Raw genomic sequence first — 24,681 nt, forward strand, 5'->3', positions numbered from 1 at the left:
GAAGAAAATGCCGCGAAACACCCGGGATAATTCATTTCGCCTGTTGCGACGGTGGGAAAAATATGAAATCAACACCGTAATGAATCGTAGGTCTGTCCGAATTTATGGAACACATTTCATGAAATTTGGTCTATTGGATGCGGAATTAGCATATTACACAACCAAGCTTCATGGTGTGGGTAGCGTCCTCCCATAGGGTATAAAATAAATCCTCTCCGCCTATTTTACACATTCTCTCTGGTTGTTGGAACGGCGAAGCACACGTCACTCGTCAGCAGGAAAGTGCGGAGATTTGTTCTCCAAGTAACTTATTACATATTCGTGTCTATGGTTCAAATATAATGTTAAAGTAGAAGATGATGGAAATTTTCTGAGCTGCCGCTAATGTGAACTTTGAAGGTTCAGATATTTGAGTGAATAAGTAATTGAGTTTCTCTCTGTATTCAGTGTGTGCGTCTAATATTTGTTAAAGAGAAGTCTGGAAGTTGGCTGCGAGGTCTGGTTTCTTATATATTTGGAACACCTGGCCCTTGGTAGGGTGAGAAGGAGCAGAATCTTGCGAACACAGTGGCCGTTGTCATTTCGAGAAGAGTTCCCGTCGCCTGTTAAACGTGTTGAATGTGCGTTGATTGCGGTGTCAATCGACCCCGAGTGAAAATTGTTGTGTAATTTAAGTTATATATATAAGAAGATGATGTTATACACAGCCATGGAAGGCTAGGCAAAAAGGTCCGCTGGCTAGATGCAGCCAGAATCCAGGATGATGTCTACGATTACAGGTCTGTGAATATCTTTGTATCAATGTTGTAGTTAGAATATTGTTTGTCCCATGTATTACATTTTTGTCGTCGTGTGAAACTCTTCAGTGCTGTAAAATTCACGTCAAGAAACTATGCGATGTTTAAATATTGTGTTAATATTCTTAGAGATATTGTCCAAGTTGAGTAAAATTAAGATGGTGATAACGATAACGAAGTCGTGGTGAATGTCTTAATTTCGAATATCGCAGGAATTCAGAAACATTTTGTCGAAATAATAATACTAATAATGATAATAAAAATAATAATGTTTACCGCGGGATAAAGTTTTTCTATGTTAAAAGTGCATTTAACAGGTATGTTCAATAAGGTTTCCGTGTGTCTCAAAGTCCAGCGAAATCTGATAAAGTTACGTTTTATTCATGGGAAGTAAAATTTTGTGACATCGTGTATGTCGGTGATATGGAAAATCACGGTGTGTTGTTGTATTCTTGAGGTCCGAAAGTTGTAGTAAAAATAAATGAAAGGAATTTTTATAAAAGTTGTTTGTCATGAGAGGATTGAGGTTTGAAAAGTCTTGAAATATAAGAAAAGGGATTGATGGCGAAGAATTTATATATGTTGAGATAAGAGTTGTATAGATGTTGAAGGCAATGGAAGCCTGTATTTCGCGATACCGCCGAGAGAAGGCGATGAGAATGAATTTTTGAGACACGCTATATTTGCTGATGGCGAAGAATTTTTGAGACAGGCTGTAAATTAAATGTGATGTTTATGTGGCAGGCTGTAGTATATTCCGCTAACGATCCGAAAACTGAGACCAGGAGAAGGTTGGTTCGAGATGAGTATTAAGATTTCAAGTTAAGATCCCAAGTGAAAAACAATTTCTGGTGAAGATTGTAGCTCGTGATAAATAAAATCCAAGTGACTAGTTTACGTAAAGTCAGTATAATGAATATTATAGTAATATGACCTCAAGGGTAGAAGAGAATTCGGAATACACGGTTGGTGTTATTTGATAGTAATGACCAGTTTCCAATCAGTAAATTTCATAAAATTACGAGACGATAATTTATCATTAAATCGGAAACATTGTGGGATGAGATATTGGATATTTTAAAGCGATAGTTTGGCTGTGTAAATTTATTGAATTTCACTTCACTGGATAGTCATGGATATGGATATTTGGAATTATGAGATGGTAGAAGATAGGGACTTAGTTGCACTTCCCGACTTGCGTTCATTCTGTGGCAAGATTCGTTTCATTGTGTGCTATTATTTTCGACAAGGTTTACAGCTGAAATATCTAAGAATGTGTTTGAAGTTACGATTTCGCCTGATATGCTAGAGGAAGCGTATACGACCCAATTTCCGCTCGACAATTGATTTAGGACGTCACATGTTATCCTAGGAGTATATTGATGATGAGACGTCCTAGTTCACGCTCAACGATAGGTTTAGGAAGGTGTGTGTACATAGAGGTTAGTGTTAGGATGTGCTGACATTAGGTAGGCCCGACGATAGGTCTGGAATGTCAGCTGTACATACTCAAGTCTTAGATTAGATGTTTTTGCGAAGTGACTTGAGCGATGATAGTGTCTGCAGTAGTGTATGCAATGCGGAGAGTGTTAGCTCAGTAATATTGATGCCAAACTTGCGCGCAGCCCCTTTACCAGCTGGAAGGTGTTTATCTAAGATTATGGAACCACTACTGGCATGTGAGGGTTGTTCAATATTGGGTACTGAGTTCATGCTGATTGAATATTTCCTGCAGTTCGCCATGCGTGTTTGAGTTCAATGAACTTCAGTATTTTCTTTTACGGACTTAATTGTTTTGTAGTTCTTACGTCCCTCTGCTTTGGTAGTATGCGTGTGCACACTCAGCGTATTAGTGTGAGACTTGTGTTACGAATGCGGGTTCGATTCGTCAGCCGGTAGTATATTTTATTTTCAATATTTGTCGTTCTTTCATTTTTATGCGTAGTTGATTGTGGCCAATTGATAACTTGTAGGTAGTGTGTTGGGAAAAACAATAAGTAGATGGATCTGTGATGGTAGTCATTGTTAAAAAGGAAAGAATTCTTAGGTTTTCATTTTATTTTATCATGTGGACTTGTAATTTTTCTAAGCGTAACGTAACCATTTATAACCTGAAAGTTGGTTTTATAATAATATTTTTCAAGTGATTTATCACTTTTTATTTAACTTCAGTGTTTGGCATTTCTTTTAAATGCGTGATGAATAAGTGTTTCCTGCATTTCGCAGTTTTGTTCCTTCAGAACGACGTAACGTAAGATCCTCTCTGATCGTGTTGTTGTTGGTTCCTTCCGAACAGCTATTTGGGTGATGCACGTTTAGCATCGGGATTATCTTATAACTTAAGGGTGTCATGAAATGACAATACATGGAGGAATTTTGTTTTCAATTGTGAATACTGCTGTTAACTCGTAGTGAACACCATGCTTTCCAAAAATATCTCGCGACCTATCCAAAGCAACTGATAGTCAATTTGGTTCGATTAAGGGTCCATTCGCTGGTGTTTCCGTATCCGAAAGTGTATTCAAGTGGTGGATAACCTTAATTAAGAGTAAATCCGGCATTCTACTTTTTGAATGTCAGATTTTCCACGGATCGTGTGGATTAATTCTCAGTTATCGTTTGGATCAATAGGTGCCCGATTATCAGTTTTTCTTTTCACTTTTTCAGTTTCGCTGTCCACTAATCTTGTGAGATCTCTATTTTCCTCCGAAGAAAATTCTTCAATATTGTAATCAATAGAAATAACGCTATGCAATGTGACTGCGTCTGAAACATTTAATAATTAATAATTTTTAATCAAGGATTTATATAAATATTTTTTGTGCATTTAATTGATTCAATAAAAGTTAGTAAGCACATAATTGTTCCTCATTTCAAGTAGTTAAGCTCTCTTCTGAACCCCATCGTTTGGTTAAGATAGTGACCGAAATATTCCCTCTACGACCCTAAGATTTAAGAGTTCAATATTGCTCTGCTGCAGCAGCTGTGGCCGACCAACGATGGCATGGTAAGTGAAGGTTCAGTACATAAAACAACATGGTCTATGGTCTAACCTAAAAAAGGAAAATCCTTTTGATTTGTGAAATTCAAATGATCATGAACATGTCTCTCCGTCATGGCCATGCATTAAACCTAGGTGGAACAAGCTTCTTTTGTTTTTTGTTTTTTTGCAACACACAGAACCAAGGGAGGGCTAAATAATGTCCACCATTATGGTTATGTCCACCCAAATGGTTGTATTAACAATTTTTGCATAAGTATTAGTTCTTTAATTAAGTAAGAAAAACTGTATAATTAGAAACAAATACGTAATTTAAATAAAACCAAACCAAACCTCATGGCACTACAGCCGCTGAAGGGCCTTGGCCTACCAAGCGACCGCTGCTCATCCTGAAGGTCTGCAGATTACGAGGTGTCGTGTGCTCAGCACGACGAATCCTCTCGGCCGTTTTTCTTGGTTTCCTAGACCGGGGCCGCTACCTCACCGTCAGATAGCTCCTCAATTCTAATCACGTAGGCTGAGTGGACCTCGAACCAGCCCTCAGGTGAAGGTTAAAATCCGTGACCTGGCCGGGAATCGAACACGGGGCCTCCGGGTAAGAGGCAAGCACGCTACCCGTACACCAGGGGGCCGGCTCGTAATTTAAATACCTATTTTAAATTAATTTATGAAGGTGTCCGGCCCCGCGGTGTAGGGGGCAATTCGTCTGCCTGTCACCCGGCGGCCCCGAGGTTTTTAATTGTAAATGATTAATATCCCTGGCCTGGGGATTCGGTGTTTGTGTCTTCCTTAACGTTTCTTTCCTCACATTCAACATTCTACACTTCCGAAATTCCAATTACACGCAGGTTCATATAATTTGGTGCAAGTAGGGTCAACAGATCTCTATAGGTCGATGTCCCGAACAAATACTGTAGCATTAAAAAAGTTGTGAAGGTTAATACTTGAACAAATTCTTACACATCATTCACATCTTCATTCAGATTCATCCACCCCACTCACACATTCGTAGCCTATTGCACCCATAAGCGAATTTATGTAATTAATTTACAAATTAAAAGTTGAATATTTCGCATATTGGGATACTACAGTAGGCTGTGAACCTAGCAGTCACAAAGGAACTTTCTGGCGCCAGTCTGACGGCGAGGAAAATCCACGAAACTCTTCTTAGAGCACGACCAACTTGTAAACCGCCCTAAGTACTCCATCCAATAAATTTTATGATACCGCCTAGGAGTGACAACTTTCTACTTGGTTCTCACGAGAAAATCACGCGTTGAGGCCTGACCTACTTAGCAAGGACAAAGAGACAACGACAATATCCACCAACCCTTGGGAGGAAATGGAAGCATCCACGCTACGAAGAGCGCGAAAGTCTCAGCCAATCACAAAATTCTAAATTTGTATGAACTGTCATAGCGGGAATCTACAGTCAGTATTTCGCTATCTGAAGCCCGGTGTAGTGGTGAAAAACAGTGTCCTGACTTCTTTATAATATTTGGAAATTTATCAGTGCGAGTATGTGGTTAATTAGTGCCTAATTAATAGAATTTTAACTTCACACGGAATAGTGGTTTTGCCCGGGAGATGAACTGTCATGGCGGGAAGGAACCATTCGCTGGAAGAAAATAACGCCGGTGACGCGCGCCGTCGTGTGGATTATCCTGTGATCGTTTCCCACGGCGCAATATAACAAGTAAGTCAGACCGAAATTAGGAAATTTTTGTACATAAATTTTGAAACTTTAACCTACGGATGTACGATAAAGCGCTCCCGAGATCCTAATGGGTGGGTAGGAGATAGGGATCTGCGCTCGGATGGCCTTCATTTAAACCGCAGTGGTACGTATAAGTTAGGAAATTTGTTTGGAAGGGTAATAGGGAGGTACATTCAGGGAAACGGGATGGCCTAGGGAGCGGTGATAAGGGAACAGGGAACTGGAAATCAAGTAGGGATGACATAAAATTGTTAGTGTTGAACTGTAGAAGTATTGTAAAGAAAGGAATAGAATTAAGTAATTTAATAGATATATATTTACCAGATATTGTAATAGGAGTTGAATCATGGCTGAGAAATGATATAATGGATGCAGAAATTTTCTCACGGCACTGGAGTGTGTATCGTAGAGATAGGATAGGAAAGGTGGGAGGGGGAGTTTTCATTCTGGTGAAAGAAGAATTTGTAAGCTACGAAAAAGTTAAAGATGAGACACATGAAATTCTAGGTGTAAGGCTCATTTCTAAAGATAATAGGCAACTTGATATATTTGGAGTGTACAGATCGGGAAAGGGTAGCACTGATGCGGATTCGGAATTATTTGATAGGATAGTCAGCTATGTGGGAAACGACATAGAAAGAAATGTGATTGTAGCGGGAGATCTGAATTTGCCAGATGTAAATTGGGAAGGAAATGCGAACGACAGGAAGCATGACCAACAAATGGCAAATGAGTTAATATGGGAAGGACAGCTGATTCAGAAAGTGATGGAACCAACCAGAGGGAAAAATATCCTGGATGTGGTGCTGATAAAACCAGATGAGCTCTATAGGGAAACTGAAGTAATAGATGGTATTAGTGATCATGAAGCTGTTTTTGTGGTAGTTAAAAATAAATGCGATAGAAAGGAAGGTCTTAAAAGTAGGACTGTTAGGCAGTACCATATGGCTGATCAAGCAGGTATGAGGCAGTTTCTAAAAAGTAACTATGATCGGTGGAAAACGGTAAATAAAAATGTAAACAGACTCTGGAATGGGTTTAAAGAAATTGTTGAGGAATGCGAAAACAGGTTTGTACCTTTAAGGGTGGTAAGGAATGGTAAAGACCCACCTTATTATAATAGAGAAATAAAGAGACTAAGAAGGAGGTGCAGACTGGAAAGAAATAGAGTTAGAAATGGCTGTGGAAGTAAGGAGAAATTGAAGGAACTTACAAGAAAATTGAATCTAGCAAAGAAGGCAGCTAAGGATAACATGATGGCAAGCATAATTGGCAGTCATACAAATTTTAGTGAAAAATGGAAGGGTATGTATAGGTATTTTAAGGCTGAAACAGGTTCCAAGAAGGACATTCCAGGAATAATGAACAAGGGGAGTGTGTATGTGAGGATCTTCAAAAGGCAGAAGTATTCAATCAGCAGTATGTAAAGATTGTTGGTTACAAGGATAATGTCGAGATAGAGGAAGAGACTAAGGCCAAAGAAGAAATAAAATTTACATATGATAGCAATGACATTTACAATAAGATACAAAAGTTGAAAACTAGAAAAGCGGCTGGAATTGATCAGATTTCTGGGGATATACTAAAGACAATGGGTTGGAATATAGTACCATATCTGAAGTACTTATTTGATTATTGTTTGGTCGGCGGAGCTATACCAGATGAATGGAGAGTTGCTATAGTAGCCCCTGTGTATAAAGGAAAGGGTGATAGACATAAAGCTGAAAATTACAGGCCAGTAAGTTTGACATGCATTGTATGTAAGCTTTGGGAAGGCATTCTTTCTGATTATATTAGACATGTTTGTGAAATTAATAACTGGTTCGATAGAAGGCAATTCGGTTTTAGGAAAGGTTATTCCACTGAAGCTCAACTTGTAGGATTCCAGCAAGATATAGCAGATATCTTGGATTCTGGAGGTCAAATGGACTGTATCGCGATTGACATGTCTAAAGCATTTGATAGGGTGGATCATGGGAGACTACTGGCAAAAATGAGTGCAATTGGACTAGACAAAAGATTGACTGAATGGGTTGCTATATTTCTAGAAAATAGATCTCAGAGAGTTAGAGTAGGTGAAGCTTTGTCTGACCCTGTAATAGTTGAGAGGGGAGTTCCTCAGGGCAGTGTTATCGGACCTTTATGTTTTCTTATATATATAAATGATATGAGTAAAGGAGTGGAATCGGAGGTAAGGCTTTTTGCAGATGATGTTATTCTCTATAGAGTGATAAATAAGTTACAAGATTGTGAGCAACTGCAACGTGACCTCGAAAATGTTGTGAGATGGACAGCAGGCAATGGTATGTTGATAAACGGGGCTAAAAGTCAGGTTGTGAGTTTCACAAATAGGAAAAGTCCTCTCAGTTTTAATTACTGCATTGATGGGGTGAAAGTTCCTTTTGGGGATCATTGTAAGTATCTAGGTGTTAATATAAGGAAAGATCTTCACTGGGGTAATCACATAAATGGGATTGTAAATAAAGGGTACCGATCTCTGCACATGGTTATGAGAGTGTTTAGGGGTTGTAGTAAGGATGTAAAGGAGAGTGCATATAAGTCTCTGGTAAGACCCCAACTAGAGTATGGTTCCAGCGTATGGGACCATCACCAGGATTATCTGATTCAAGAACTGGAGAAAATCCAAAGAAAAGCAGCTGGATTTGCTCTGGTTGATTTCCGAAAAAAGAGTAGTGTTACAAAAATGTTGCAATATTTGGGTTGGGAGGAATTGAGAGAAAGAAGAAGAGCTGCTCGACTAAGTGGTATGTTCCGAGCTGTCAGAGGAGAGATGGCGTGGAATGACATTAGTAGACGAATAGGTTTGAATGGCGTTTATAAAAGTAGGAAAGATCACAACATGAAGATAAAGTTGGAATTCAAGAGGACAAACTGGGGCAAATATTCATTTATAGGAAGGGGAGTTAGGGATTGGAATAACTTACCAAGGGAGATGTTCAATAAATTTCCAATTTCTTTGAAATCATTTCGGAAAAGGCTAGGAAAGCAACAGATAGGGAATCTGCCACCTGGGCGACTGCCCTAAATGCAGATCAGTATTGATTGATTGATTGATCATTACGCCACATCCCTTCCAAAGAACTATTTTCAAGGTGGGGGGAGAACTCATTACAAAACCCCAGCGACCAGGGTGTTGAATCCTCAGTGAATCTTGATTGTCAGGGTGACAGAGTGATAGAGTGACAGCGGCACAGTGTGACGGTGTGACAGTGTATTTCACTGTATTCTGTATTCGTGAGTTAGTTGAATCTTCAGTGTGTTTAGAGTGTGTCAGCTAGTTCAGTTAGTCAGCTTGAACTTTACTTTTGGCTGGTAAGAAAGCGAGTAGAGACACTTGTTGGCATTTGAGAGAGACATGTATTATTTTACTTGGGAGAGTAACATTTCAGAAATGAACACTTTAACAAACTTTTACTATTTATGCAGAGACAACAGGCAATAGCTACACTTTCAACACTTGGCTTAAATGAACTCACATCACGAGTCGAGAGGGACAAGTCCATGTTTCAGCATAATTACATAAAACCTCTCTAATCCACGGGTAGTTTGACATTTGTTGGAAAGCTATTTTTGTCTTCGTTTTGGGAGGACAATCAGCATAAAATTTCTCCACATCATTGGAAACTGTACGTTAGCTTGCTTTTACCACTTAATAAACTATTTTGGGCAAGCGAAATGTTTGCGGGGAGAAACTAGTAAAGGCAGACAGGGAGGAGAATGACTTTCCTTTAATGAAGGCCGCAGTGGTAGACCTTGAGCAAACTGTTGTGGTCCGTAGGGGTGAATGATCGGTAAGCCGTATGTAAAAAAAAGCTGAGAGAGCGGTGTGCAGATCAGCAGGTGATTTTTCAGGCAGGTAGCGGAGACGAACTTCCGACTTCACGACAGGAGTCTACGCAGTGCTCTCGTCTAACCTTCACTGGAGTGCGAAGAAATGCGAGTGTTTTTTTTATGTTAATGTAAGCGTGTGTAACGGCATGATAAAAATGTATCGAGTTTGCGTGTGTGAAAATTTGGAATACAGCTTCAAGATGGAATTCTAATTCACCATGACGGAGTCCGGAGGGTAATCCAACATGCCTCCATCACCCAGGTACGAGCATCAATAGAATAATGTAAATAAATATGTAGGACCGTGCCTAATCGATGATCAATGTAGCTTAGACTGTTAGGTAGGATTGTAAATAGTTCACATTTTAATAATCATAATATATAACTACTATAATAACAATAATAATAATAATAATAATAATAATAATAATAATAATAATAATAATAATAATAATAATAATAATAATAATGTTGCACTTTCAGTTAGGGTTATTTCCGCATTTCCTTTATGTAGATGTGTTTGCGTCTTTGTTATGGATTATTCTGTAGTATGTCACTTTGACAATTTAGGAAGCTCTATTATTTGATCTCAATGAGCGTAATGCCGATTTGTAATAATTATAATAATCATCATGTTATTAGATCGTTGGTTTTGAGTCATATTTCTGTCGGAGTTTTGATCTTGTAGACGCCGCCTTGTTGATTTTAATGTTTATTTTTGCTATTTTGCGCTTTCAGTTTGTTTTATGTTGTGGAATCATCCTTCAGATGACCGTTTCTGGTAGTTTCTTATCCCGTGTATTTTGCGACGATTTTTGGTAGACGCGTAGTGTGTAGTTGCGGTTAAACATCTTTCAACATCTGTGTTTTGAGAGGCAATCTCGTCATTTTTTTTTTTTTAGAAACAGTGAGTACCAGGAAACCATTGATGAGTCAGCTCTGATATTTTGTGATATGTGAAGCAGAGAATGATCGAGAGATCGAGCTAAATGAGTAATATCCCTGATGATCTACGTTGATAATGGAAATGTGATATTTGGACCATGTCATGAACTGTCGTAAGAAATAGTGATGTGCACGACAGATATTTCGCCCGCCGGATACGAGCGAGGCCGTATTATGAAGTACTACGTCAAGAATAATGATGAGTAAATAGAATTGAGAGATGAATAATTTAACCAAGAGTGTTAAATATGTTACGACATGGGTTATGATTGTAGGCAGAAGCCTGTATTTGTGTCAAATAATTCCAGGGAAAGTAGATGTTCGGCAAATAGGCCAGTTTATGCTAGCCATTGTACATGTGAGCAGAGCGACGAGTCAATGTGTATTTTGATAGTCATGTATAGTCATGGATGACATGGAATAACAGTAATTATTGTCCATAAAGGTTAAATAGTATCATGGCCAGACATTTATCGTTTGAGGTTAGAGATTGCCGTCAAATTCGCAATATTTTGCTACTCGCAGCGGGGTATATTTTTCTGTAGACTCCGATTTTATTTTGCGCATTCCATCCTTACTAATTTACAGTAGGCCGCGATGTTGGGATCTAGTGTTGTTTATTTGTTATTTCTTTCGGAGTGTACTTTATTACCGCTTATTTGTAGGATGTGATCGTATGTGAATTATTTATATTTGATTTGATGTAAATAGATAGGTGTAGATAGGCGAGTTTTGATTTCTGTATTTTTCTTATGTTGGAGCAGTGTTTCTCCGTTAATAGATTTAATTTATGTAAATAAGATTTAATGTGTTAGGATAAGGGATCATCGATTAGGTCACAGTCAAAACCATAGTAGTGGTATGCTCATACCAGGCATTCAGTAATTACCAAACCTTTTAAAATCCACTACATTTTATTTAAGAAATGAAGCGATCTTTAATAAACCAATTGTATAAAAACTGCCGCAATGAATGAGGTAAATAAGATGGCATCTGCCTCCATCTAGTGGTGGTACCACGAATATGAATTCATAATGAAATACAGTCAGCGGCAAATTAAGTAAATTTTTATGTACAAGGATCGCTGTCATTTGGAGTGTAAACATGAGGCACTTGGCCTAGTGATTATTTATATTTTAAAGAGGTCCAGGCTATCACAGTCATGCAAGTGAAGTTTAAATAATTTGATGAGTGGTTGTAACACTCAGGTTCATGTTTCAATAATTTCTTTCGTTTAATCACGAGGTGTTTGAATAAGACAGTGGTTACCTGGTAAATGAAGTACGATGTTCATGGCTGTTTTCTTTGAATTATTCCTTATTTGTTACACTTGGTTAGTGCAGTCCATGATTATTTAAAGCTGGGTGTTTCCCAACTAGCCACATGTTTTAAAGACTTGATAAACACCTCTGAGTCAGTGTTGATTTGATGACGTAATTAATTAATTAATTATTCAACTACATTAATTTATTTTGAGAGACATTTTCTACGTAATACAATTCTGTACTTCAAATGAGGTAAAATTTTCTGACCAGAGTTTTTAATTTATTCACGTCATCGTCTTGAAGACAGTGTCAACATAATTATTTGATTGACCTTCAGTCAGTTTATTAGGCAGATAATGGTGTTATTGTAAGGCAGATCCTCAATCTTTAATTTTCTTAGTCTCATTTATTTCACTTTGTTTACATTTTTCACCAGTTTAGTTCACTTACATTTTTGGCACTTTGCACTTTTTTTCAATAAATCAGTTTGTTATTTAAATTTTAATTCAGTCTTTGGATACCGTCATTTTCGTTAGTTTACCCCTACTTTTCATTTTCTCACTCCTTGATCGACGGGTGGCCTATCTTCGGGGATAGCGGACGGTCCACGGCTGAGGAAGAAGAGTCTACATGCAGCGGTGAGTATCATTTACATGTCATTTATTACAGGAGCAGCCGGCGCACAGAAGAAGGAAGAGTTCACCGCAGTTGTTGCCTTGACAAGGGCACAGGGGCCGGAGTGAGGAGTGAAAAGCGTGGCGCCCAACGTGGGGCCAGATTTGCTTATCCCCGGGACTTTGCACTTTACATTTAATTTATTTTTGTACCCAGACTGACAGCCATGAACATAGGTTTACTGAGTGTTGATAAATATGAATGCTGTGATAGCACTGTTTGACAAGTAGTGGTATTAACTATAAATGATATGTTTTGTATAATTTTATCCAAATTTAGGATAAAATTGTTTTTTGTTGGTGATCACTGTGTCTTGCATGTGTTGGAAGTATTGTTGGGGAACCTGAAGGTCTCAGTCGCTTCTCTCAATATACGAAATGTCGATTAGTCAAGAGCAGTGGGACAGGTTAATTAAAACAATTAGTGATTTAAGCGTAGCGACTAATGAACTTAAAACAAGTCAAGATGAGTTGAAATCGAGTCAGGCCGAACTATCAAACAAAATAGAAAGTAGCCAGGCAGAATTAGCTGTTGAACTTAAAATAAGTCAAGATGAGTTAAAATCCAGTCAGGCTGAACTTGCAAACAAGGTAGAAAGCGAATTAAAATCCAGCCAGGTAGATTTAGGTAACGAGTTAAAAACCACACAAAGCGAATTGAAATCTAGCCAGGCAGAATTAGCGGATAAGATTGAAAGTAGCCAAGCCGAACTTGCAAATAAAGTAGAGACAATACAAGAACAGGTATTAGAAGAATTTAAACAGTGCGAGGAAAAGCTCGAGCAAAAATTTATAAAGAGCCAGGTCGAATTGAAGAAAGAATTACAGGCAAACCAGGACAAACTCATGCAGGCGTGTAATGCGAACAGGCAGGAGACAATGGAAGAAATAAAGAAATTAGCGGATGTACAGGCGCAAATACAAGAACAGTTAGACAGCCATAGCGCGACTGTTGAGGAAAGTATGAGGGAAACCAGAGTTATGATACAAGACCAGGGCAAGGACTTAGCTCAAGGTATCATACTCTTGGAAGAACGAATAGATAAAATTGAGGACGAGACCAGGAAAGAAATGAGTAAAGTATGCGTGCAGGTTGGAGAGACTCAGGAGAAGATGAGTAATGAAATCATGACCCTAAAGTCAGAAACCCAGGACATTACAAAGAAGTTAACAGAACTGTCGGAGAAAATAGCAGAGACTGAGGGTGAGATTACACTCAATGAGCAGTCAATAAGACAGGAGTTTAACGAGGTCATTGAGGGAAAAATCCAGGCAATTCAGACCCAGGGCGAAAACTTGTCGACCTTGGTCAAGCTGCTGGTAGACAAACAGGCTGCGAAATCGCAGGTAGTAAAGGAAATTAGGGTACAGCCGCAGTGTGAGCAGACAGATAGCGAGCCGATAACACAGGTATTCAACGTGGAAAGGACAATGCCGGAAAGTACACAAAGAAATGAAGCTTCCACCCAGATAATTAACATTGTGCGGACAAGTGACGATCAACCAAAGAAATTTAGTGGGACGTCACAAATCACCCCGAAAGTATATCTTAGGGAATTAAAACAATATTTCCAAGATATAAAAGTCCCAGAAGACAAGAAACTACGTATTGTAGAAAAATACCTCGAGGGACAGGCAAAGACATGGTACTATGGTTTCGTGGACACGTTTAAGACATTCGAAGATTTCGAAAAAGCTTTCCTCGAAAGGTACTGGTCCTTGTCAACTCAACAAGCACTCAGAATGGACCTGTACACTCGCAAGTACATGTCAACACAGCCCACATGTTATCTAGACTTTTTCTTAACTCAACTGGTGAAACTTAGACATTTAGACTCCCCTGTGTCTGACGCAGAAATCGTTCAGACAATAATCAAGCAATTTCCGCCGGACGTGCAGCGAATGCTAATTACGGCGAGGGTAGATGATCCAGCTCAAGTTGAGGCAATTTTAAGGGAGCTAGACGTCACATCAACCAGCAATGCACCGCAAAGAGTGACTAGGCAGATGCAAGAACATAGGGCTTACCTAGCTAATGCCACAAGTGAGAATACACGAGGCAACGCGCAGGTAAACGGCCCGAATTCAGGTGCTATACCGCGGAGAGATATGAACACGAGACGCCAGGAGGAATAGATTCAACGTCCGTGGTACCGAAGACCTAACTATCCAGACAGGCGACCGAAATATCAGGACAGGCAGCCATACCAAAGGAGGTACATCTCACGAGATAGTAGGCGATGGGAAGATAGAGGAAGAGACAGACCTTATTATCGTGACCCTGAAAGAAGATGGACCGAGAGGAGAAATTACCAGCGAGATAGGAACTCGGACCCGAGATACCAAGAGGGGCGCCGATATATTAATGATCTGAATAATAAACAGCAGCGCGATCCATGGAAACAGGCAATCGAATCCCAGGATATGAACCCGGATATCACGGGAGCCGAAAGCCTCGAGTTCCAGCAGGCAAGAAGGAGAGGAAGCGAGGACTGCAGGCCGCTCAACCCTAATGCACCAACGTACGAGGGGGCCGGTGCTAAGAAAAAAAACTTCAATTTCAAATTAGTAGCTCCATCAGACACTGACACGACCGCACGTTTAACCATTGAGAATGAAGAGTGGGAAGTAGCACAAGTAGATTCATGGATAGCACAGCCAGAGGACTTATTAAATGATGAATTCAAACAGGAGAGCCCACAAATTTTACCTCTACCTGTGATTAAAATCAAAATTTATGGAACAAGTATTTTAGGACTTTTAGATACTGGTGCTAGTATCAGCATTATTTCGAGGACTCTGTTTAATGACTTGAAAGAGAAAGTGAGCCTACCTGAGATCCCGGTCTCGACTGTAAAAATAAAAGGGATCGTGCCAGACAAGGTGACTACCTGTAAGTCGCAGACATACCTGGAGATGACAATAGGAAGCTCAACCTACAGTCATACATTTATTATAATGGCTAGAGTCAACTACAACATAATTCTCGGAGCCGTTTTTCTCAGGGAAACGCATGCCGTCATTGACCTTGCAGGGGGCGTTGTGAGATTCCGAAGGAATGGAGGTCACGACAGGGTTGCAATAAATCCGGAAACTGATGAGGAGGACGAAGCAGATAACAGTACTGACGGAGAGTTCCACGATACTTTGGGAACCGAGCATATGGATGAACAATTAAATATTTTGGACCATGAGGGGATTTTTACAGATATTTTTATGGCTGATACTGCAGAAGACATTGAGAAATTAATTAACGACAAGGTCGCAGAATTTAAAGGAACAAAAGAACAGAAAGATAAATTAAGAGCCTTTTTAATTGAACATCAGGCCGTACTCGATTCCAAAGTGGGCCTAATACCTAATTTCACGTACGCTTTCAATGTTTTGGACTGGGAACCATACAAACGAAAGCCGTACCCAGTGCCAGAGAAATACCACGAGGAGGTCAAACAAATAATTAAACAAATGGAGGAAAACGGGATAATCTCGAAGCGACCCACTCCGTACGTGAACAGCCTTGTCATTGTAAAGAAAGCCGATAATTCCCTGAGGCTGTGTTTAGATGCTCGCCAATTAAATTCCAAATTAATCCCAGAGAATGACCAAGCCATGCCTATTAAGGACGCAATTCGTCGATTTAAAGGCATGGAAGTTTTTACAGGTGTAGACCTGACCAGTTCCTTTCACCATATCCTTCTGCATGACAAGTCGAAATTACTAACAGGGTTCATGTTTGATCAACAGACCTATGTTTTTGAAAGGCTTCCGTTTGGTACGAGGAACTCAAGTAGTGCGCTCATACGAGCACTTGACAGGAACCTAACAGACGAAGTCAAAGCAGTTACCACTTTGTACATCGATGACATGATAATAGCGACTAAAACCTTTGAAGAAAACCTCCAAAATTTAGGTAAACTGTTCAAAAACCTTATAGAAACTGGATTCAAGGTGAACATCAAGAAATCGCACTTCTGTCAGCCGGAAATCCTATTCCTAGGACACGTAATAGACGGCAAGGGAATCCGACCAAACCCGGTAAAGTTAGAAGCAATAAGTAACTTCCCTAGGCCTACCAAGGTGAAACACGTTCGCCAATTCCTTGGTATGTGTCAATTCTTTAGGGAACACTGTAAAAATTTTACCGAAGTCGTTGCACCACTACAAGACCTGCTGCGTAAGAACAACAGATGGAAATGGACACAGGAAGCAGAGACAGCGTTCACAAATACTAAAGAATTGTTAGTCAGGAGTATAAAATTAGCATATCCTGACTGTAACAGACCATTCATCCTCCAGACAGATGCATCTAAAGTTGGTGTAGGTGCAGTCTTATTCCAGGAACAGGAAGATGAATGTAAAACCAAGGACTATTTAGGCTTTTATAGTAGAAAACTGAGGTCGCACGAACGGAACTACACAACTACAGAGCTGGAAATGCTAGCTATAGTCCAAGCCCTACAGCACTGGCGAAAAGTTATTTATGGATTTCCAATCGTCATAAGAACCGACCACAAAGCTTTAACGTTCATGTTAAAGTCAGCTGTTTCATCTGACAGTATTACTAGATGGTCACTGTTCGTGCAGCAATTTAATTTCACCATTGAACACTGTACAGGCAAGGCGAACATCTTAGCTGACGCCTTAAGCAGAAACCCAAATAAACATGAAGAGCAGGTAAATTATGTGGACTTAACACAGGAAGACAGAAATGTACTGCTCCGACTGAGCCAGTTACCAACCTTTCAACAGGCTGACCCAACCTTACAGCCGATTATCCAGTATTTCCAGGGAGCAATTCAACAAGGGGACCCTCGTTATGACGAAATTCACAAGGCCGCAGAAGAATACAGGTTGTTAAATAATCAGTTGTTAAAATATGCAGATAAGGACCATACAAAATTAAAGATCGTAGTCCCGAAAGAATTACAGGAAGAGCTGATATGGCATGTACACCGTATTATTGGGCACGGAGGTATTGATAAGACCGTCGCCACAATTCAGGAAACCTTTACCTGGAAAGACCTTAGGAAAACTGTCAGAGATGCAATAATTACATGCGACACTTGCCAGCGTGTCAAGGCAAACTCCTACCTTGTAAAACAGAAGCCAATTCCCATTCTACCGTCAAAGCCCCGTGAGTTATTCGCGATGGATATTTATGGAAAAATCCCGAAATCACGGAGAGGCAATCAGTTTATATTAGTCACCATGGATGTATTTTCGAAATTTACAAACCTTTCTCCAATGCAAAAGGCCAATACTAGGTCAGTTTTAAGATGCATTAATAGGGAAATAATTCCGGCTATGGGAAAACCGGAGAAATTACTAACAGATCACGGAACACAGTTCACCTCCGCAGAGTTCAAAACAGGTTTACGGCAACTAGGAATACAGCATGTTCTGAGTTCAACACGTCACCCAGAGTCAAACCCGGCAGAAAGGGTAATGAAAGTCATCGCAAAATTCAGCAGAATTTATATCCCAGAACAGCATTGGCGATGGGTAGATATTCTCCCATTGATCACTGACTGCATAAATAATACTGTCCATGAAGCAACAGCAAAAATTCCGGCCACAGTGCATAATGGCTTACAACCGGCTAGACCATGGCATCCAGTCATCAATTGTCCGCCTGAACCCCTATTATCTCCGGAAGTGTGTACACAGCAGGTACAAGAGCGTTTAAGAGAGCAAGCTGACCGCAGGCAAAGAAGGGTTCGGCGAAGAAGATTTCACCGGCCATTAAGAGTAGGTGAAATGGTATTGATCCGTAGACCAGCCATCTCCGATCCTGAAAAGAAATATTACGCAAAATTCGCACCATTGTACATCGGTCCTTACCGCATTGTTCAAGATATGCAAAACAATGCATATAAAATTAGAAGTTTAGATGGAGAAAATGAAATGGTTATGAATGCATCCAACCTTAAAGTATACAGATTAGCACCAGGCGCAGCTCAAGTGAATCTCGTGGAAAAACCAAGGAGCTCAAACGCAGGAGAAGACACAAGTTCCGGCAAAGAAGAAGAAGATGATGATGATGACCCATGTACTGAAGCAGAAGAAGAAGATGACCAGGAAACCCTATCAACGAACCCAGGAGACGACAGTCATTTCGAGATTGAGACAGGTCAACAAACAGAAGAAAATTGTCCAGAATGCGAACAGAACTCAGCCGAGATACTGGCAGTCATGAAACAGATTGCAGATGACCTCGAGAAAGAGAACAGAAGTTTAGAGAGAGAAATCACAGAACGGCTCAGACATAAGCAGAGGTATACTTCATAGTCAGAAGTATACATTCGCTTATGGCTGCAAGTATGTGTAAGTCATTGGTTGAATTGAGAAATCTTCCACTATCGCGTAAGATTTCTAACGTCGTAGGGGAGCATTGCACCCATAAGCGAATTTATGTAATTAATTTACAAATTAAAAGTTGAATATTTCGCATATTGGGATACTACAGTAGGCTGTGAACCTAGCAGTCACAAAGGAACTTTCTGGCGCCAGTCTGACGGCAAGGAAAATCCACGAAACTCTTCTTAGAGCACGACCAACTTGTAAACCGCCCTAAGTACTCCATCCAATAAATTTTATGATACCGCCTAGGAGTGACAACTTTCTACTTGGTTCTCACGAGAAAATCACGCGTTGAGGCCTGACCTACTTAGCAAGGACAAAGAGACAACGACAATACCCACCAACCCTTGGGAGGAAATGGAAGCATCCACGCTACGAAGAGCGCGAAAGTCTCAGCCAATCACAAAATTCTAAATTTGAATGAACTGTCATAGCGGGAATCTACAGTCAGTATTTCGCTATCTGAAGCCCGGTGTAGTGGTGAAAAACAGTGTCCTGACTTCTTTATAATATTTGGATATTTATCAGTGCGAATATGTGATTAATTAGTGCCTAATTAATAGAATTTTAACTTCACACGGAATAGTGGTTTTACCCGGGAGATGAACTGTCATGGCGGGAAGGAGCCATTCGCTGGAAGAAAATAACGCCGGTGACGCGCGCCGTCGTGTGGATTATCCTGTGATCGTTTCCCACGGCGCAATATAACAAGTAAGTCAGACCGAAATTAGGAAATTTTTGTACATAAATTTTGAAACTTTAACCCACGGATGTACGATAAAGCGCTCCCGAGGGCTAGATCATTACGCCACATCCCTTCCACAGAACTATTTTCAAGGTGGGGGGAGAAATCATTACAAAACCCCAGCGACCAGGGTGTTGAATCCTCAGTGAATCTTGATTGTCAGAGTGACAGAGTGATAGAGTGACAGCGGCACAGTGTGACGGTGTGACTGTGTATTTCACTGTATTCTGTATTCGTGAGTTAGTTGAATCTTCAGTGTGTTTAGAGTGTGTCAGCTAGTTCAGTTAGTCAGCTTGAACTTTACTTTTGGCTGGTAAGAAAGCGAGTAGAGACACTTGTTGGCATTTGAGAGAGACATATATTATTTTACTTGGGAGAGTAACATTTCAGAAATGAACACTTTAACAAACTTTTACTATTTATGCAGAGACAACAGGCAATAGCTACACTTTCAACACTTGGCTTAAATGAACTCACATCACGAGTCGAGAGGGACAAGTCCATGTTTCAGCATAATTACATAAAACCTCTCTAATCCACGGGTAGTTTGACATTTGTTGGAAAGCTATTTTTGTCTTCATTTTGGGAGGACAATCAGCATAAAATTTCTCCACATCATTGGAAACTGTACGTTAGCTTGCTTTTACCACTTAATAAACTATTTTGGGCAAGCGAAATGTTTGCGGGGAGAAACTAGTAAAGGCAGACAGGGAGGAGAATGACTTTCCTTTAATGAAGGCCGCAGTGGTAGACCTTGAGCAAACTGTTGTGGTCCGTAGGGGTGAATGATCGGTAAGCCGTATGTAAAAAAAAGCTGAGAGAGCGGTGTGCAGATCAGCATGTGATTTTTCAGGCAGGTAGCGGAGACGAACTTCCGACTTCACGACAGGAGTCTACGCAGTGCTCTCGTCTAACCTTCACTGGAGTGCGAAGAAATGCGAGTGTTTTTTTTATGTTAATGTAAGCGTGTGTAACGGCATGATAAAATGTATCGAGTTTGCGTGTGTGAAAATTTGGAATACAGCTTCAAGATGGAATTCTAATTCACCATGACGGAGTCCGGAGGGTAATCCAACATGCCTCCATCACCCAGGTATGAGCATCAATAGAATAATGTAAATAAATATGTAGGACCGTGCCTAATCGATGATAAATGTAGCTTAGACTATTAGGTAGGATTGTAAATAGTTCACATTTTAATAATCATAATATATAACTACTATAATAATAATAATAATAATAATAATAATAATAATAATAATAATAATAATAATAATAATAATAATAATAATAATAATAATAATAATGTTGCACTTTCAGCTAGGGTTATTTCCGCATTTCCTTTATGTAGATGTGTTTGCGTCTTTGTTATGGATTATTCTGTAGTATGTCACTTTGACAATTTAGGAAGCTCTATTATTTGATCTCAATGAGCGTAATGCCGATTTGTAATAATTATAATAATCATCATGTTATTAGATCGTTGGTTTTGAGTCATATTTCTGTCGGAGTTTTGATCTTGTAGACGCCGCCTTGTTGATTTTAATGTTTATTTTTGCTATTTTGCGCTTTCAGTTTGTTTTATGTTGTGGAATCATCCTTCAGATGACCGTTTCTGGTAGTTTCTTATCCCGTGTATTTTGCGACGATTTTTGGTAGACGCGTAGTGTGTAGTTGCGGTTATACATCTTTCAACATCTGTGTTTTGAGAGGCAATCTCGTCATTTTTTTTTTTTTTAGAAACAGTGAGTACCAGGAAACCATTGATGAGTCAGCTCTGATATTTTGTGATATGTGAAGCAGAGAATGATCGAGAGATCGAGCTAAATGAGTAATATCCCTGATGATCTACGTTGATAATGGAAATGTGATATTTGGACCATGTCATGAACTGTCGTAAGAAATAGTGATGTGCACGACAGATATTTCGCCCGCCGGATACGAGCGAGGCCGTATTATGAAGTACTACGTCAAGAATAATGATGAGTAAATAGAATTGAGAGATGAATAATTTAACCAAGAGTGTTAAATATGTTACGACATGGGTTATGATTGTAGGCAGAAGCCTGTATTTGTGTCAAATAATTCCAGGGAAAGTAGATGTTCGGCAAATAGGCCAGTTTATGCTAGCCATTGTACATGTGAGCAGAGCGACGAGTCAATGTGTATTTTGATAGTCATGTATAGTCATGGATGACATGGAATAACAGTAATTATTGTCCATAAAGGTTAAATAGTATCATGGCCAGACATTTATCGTTTGAGGTTAGAGATTGCCGTCAAATTCGCAATATTTTGCTACTCGCAGCGGGGTATATTTTTCTGTAGACTCCGATTTTATTTTGCGCATTCCATCCTTACTAATTTACAGTAGGCCGCGATGTTGGGATCTAGTGTTGTTTATTTGTTATTTCTTTCGGAGTGTACTTTATTACCGCTTATTTGTAGGATGTGATCGTATGTGAATTATTTATATTTGATTTGATGTAAATAGATAGGTGTAGATAGGCGAGTTTTGATTTCTGTATTTTTCTTATGTTGGAGCAGTGTTTCTCCGTTAATAGATTTAATTTATGTAAATAAGATTTAATGTGTTAGGATAAGGGATCATCGATTAGGTCACAGTCAAAACCATAGTAGTGGTATGCTCATACCAGGCATTCAGTAATTACCAAACCTTTTAAAATCCACTACATTTTATTTAAGAAATGAAGCGATCTTTAATAAACCAATTGTATAAAAACTGCCGCAATGAATGAGGTAAATAAGATGGCATCTGCCTCCATCTAGTGGTGGTACCACGAATATGAATTCATAATGAAATACAGTCAGCGGCAAATTAAGTAAATTTTTATGTACAAGGATCGCTGTCATTTGGAGTGTAAACATGAGGCACTTGGCCTAGTGATTATTTATATTTTAAAGAGGTCCAGGCTATCACAGTCATGCAAGTGAAGTTTAAATAATTTGATGAGTGGTTGTAACACTCAGGTTCATGTTTCAATAATTTCTTTCGTTTAATCACGAGGTGTTTGAATAAGACAGTGGTTACCTGGTAAATGAAGTACGATGTTCATGGCTGTTTTCTTTGAATTATTCCTTATTTGTTACACTTGGTTAGTGCAGTCCATGATTATTTAAAGCTGGGTGTTTCCCAACTAGCCACATGTTTTAAAGACTTGATAAACACCTCTGAGTCAGTGTTGATTTGATGACGTAATTAATTAATTAATTATTCAACTACATTAATTTATTTTGAGAGACATTTTCTACGTAATACAATTCTGTACTTCAAATGAGGTAAAATTTTCTGACCAGAGTTTTTAATTTATTCACGTCATCGTCTTGAAGACAGTGTCAACATAATTATTTGATTGACCTTCAGTCAGTTTATTAGGCAGATAATGGTGTTATTGTAAGGCAGATCCTCAATCTTTAATTTTCTTAGTCTCATTTATTTCACTTTGTTTACATTTTTCACCAGTTTAGTTCACTTACATTTTTGGCACTTTGCACTTTTTTTCAATAAATCAGTTTGTTATTTAAATTTTAATTCAGTCTTTGGATGCCGTCATTTTCGTTAGTTTACCCCTACTTTTCATTTCCTCACTCCTTGATCGACGGGTGGCCTATCTTCGGGGATAGCGGACGGTCCACGGCTGAGGAAGAAGAGTCTACATGCAGCGGTGAGTATCATTTACATGTCATTTATTACAGGAGCAGCCGGCGCACAGAAGAAGGAAGAGTTCACCGCAGTTGTTGCCTTGAAAAGGGCACAATATGTTTGTCTTTTGACTGTGATTTCCACAAACATACGAGTTGCATTTTCCACATACAATGGTCGTTTTTTGCTCATTTGTTTCTGACACAAAATGAGGACACTATGGTCTGAACATGTTCAATACTATAATAGAAATTTTTCTAACGAGTGGATGTGAATTGACCCTCCCTTGGTCCACGTAGTGTTGACGGTTCCTAATTTCAGATGACAACCGGCCTTAAGACATAGCCTGCACGGTTGCTAGGTAACATTGTCTTACCGTCCACCCATACCTTACATCACAGTCTGCCCGGTTGCTAGGTAACATTGTCTTACCATCCACCCATACCTTACATCACAGTCTGCGCGGTTGCTAGGTAACATTGTCTTACCATCCACCCATACCTTACATCACAGTCTGCGCGGTTGCTAGGTAACATTGTCTTACCATCCACCCATACCTTACATCACAGTCTGCGCGGTTGCTAGGTAACATTGTCTTCCCATCCACCCATACCTTACATCACAGTCTGCGCGGTTGCTAGGTAACATTGTCTTACCATCCACCCATACCTTACATCACAGTCTGCGCGGTTGCTAGGTAACATTGTCTTACCATCCACCCATACCTTACATCACAGTCTGCGCGGTTGCTAGGTAACATTGTCTTACCATCCACCCATACCTTACATCACAGTCTGCGCGGTTGCTAGGTAACATTGTCTTACCATCCACCCATACCTTACATCACAGTCTGCGCGGTTGCTAGGTAACATTGTCTTCCCATCCACCAATACCTTACACCACAGTCTGCGCGGTTGTTGACGTTACACTTCCTTCACGCTAACTTCCGTAATGCAAATTTTCAGATGACCACCAGGCATAAGACACATTTTTGTAAAAATATCTTAACACAGGAATAGTTTCATCTTTAACACTTTTAGGATAACATTTTAAAATATAACTTTTATTTATTTTAGAAATCTATTCATTTATCATGTCACAAGCGAGAAACATTACATTAAAGAAAAAAATACGTACCTGTTGTACATGCATAAGAACGTTTGAAAAAAGGAAGAAACCACATAAACTACATTGTATAGTCGCAAGGTTAGACTAAAAAAGACCGAAAACATTTGGCGTTGCCTTGAGCAGGACTGGGCATTTACTACATTGCAGTAAGTGTTCTGTTGTCTGCTCTTCTCAATTTAGAAATGTAATCTATAGATTATTGTAGGAATAATGATACTCTGTATGAAATTTGGGTGTTGCCTGAACTTTCCTGTCTGAGGAAGGAAGTTCAGGGGAGAAAAACGAATTGGTAATGTATATTAGAGCATTGGACCTCATATCCTACACAGATATTCATTGAAAACTGTTTGGTTTTCAGCGTTCAACCTGCAGCCCTCTGCGAATTTATTAAACGCCTCCACAATCCTCTAACTACCACTGGTGCCTTGTTTAGTCATATACCTCTTGTCAATCTCTCTCTCTTTTTCTTTACATTTAGCTTGATGTTGCAGCGACACAGGTAGGTCTTCACCAACTAGTCACCCTCTGTAGCA

This window comes from Anabrus simplex, chromosome 4, assembly GCF_040414725.1.
Source record: "Anabrus simplex isolate iqAnaSimp1 chromosome 4, ASM4041472v1, whole genome shotgun sequence".
In the NCBI taxonomy this organism is placed as follows: Eukaryota; Metazoa; Arthropoda; class Insecta; order Orthoptera; family Tettigoniidae; genus Anabrus; species Anabrus simplex.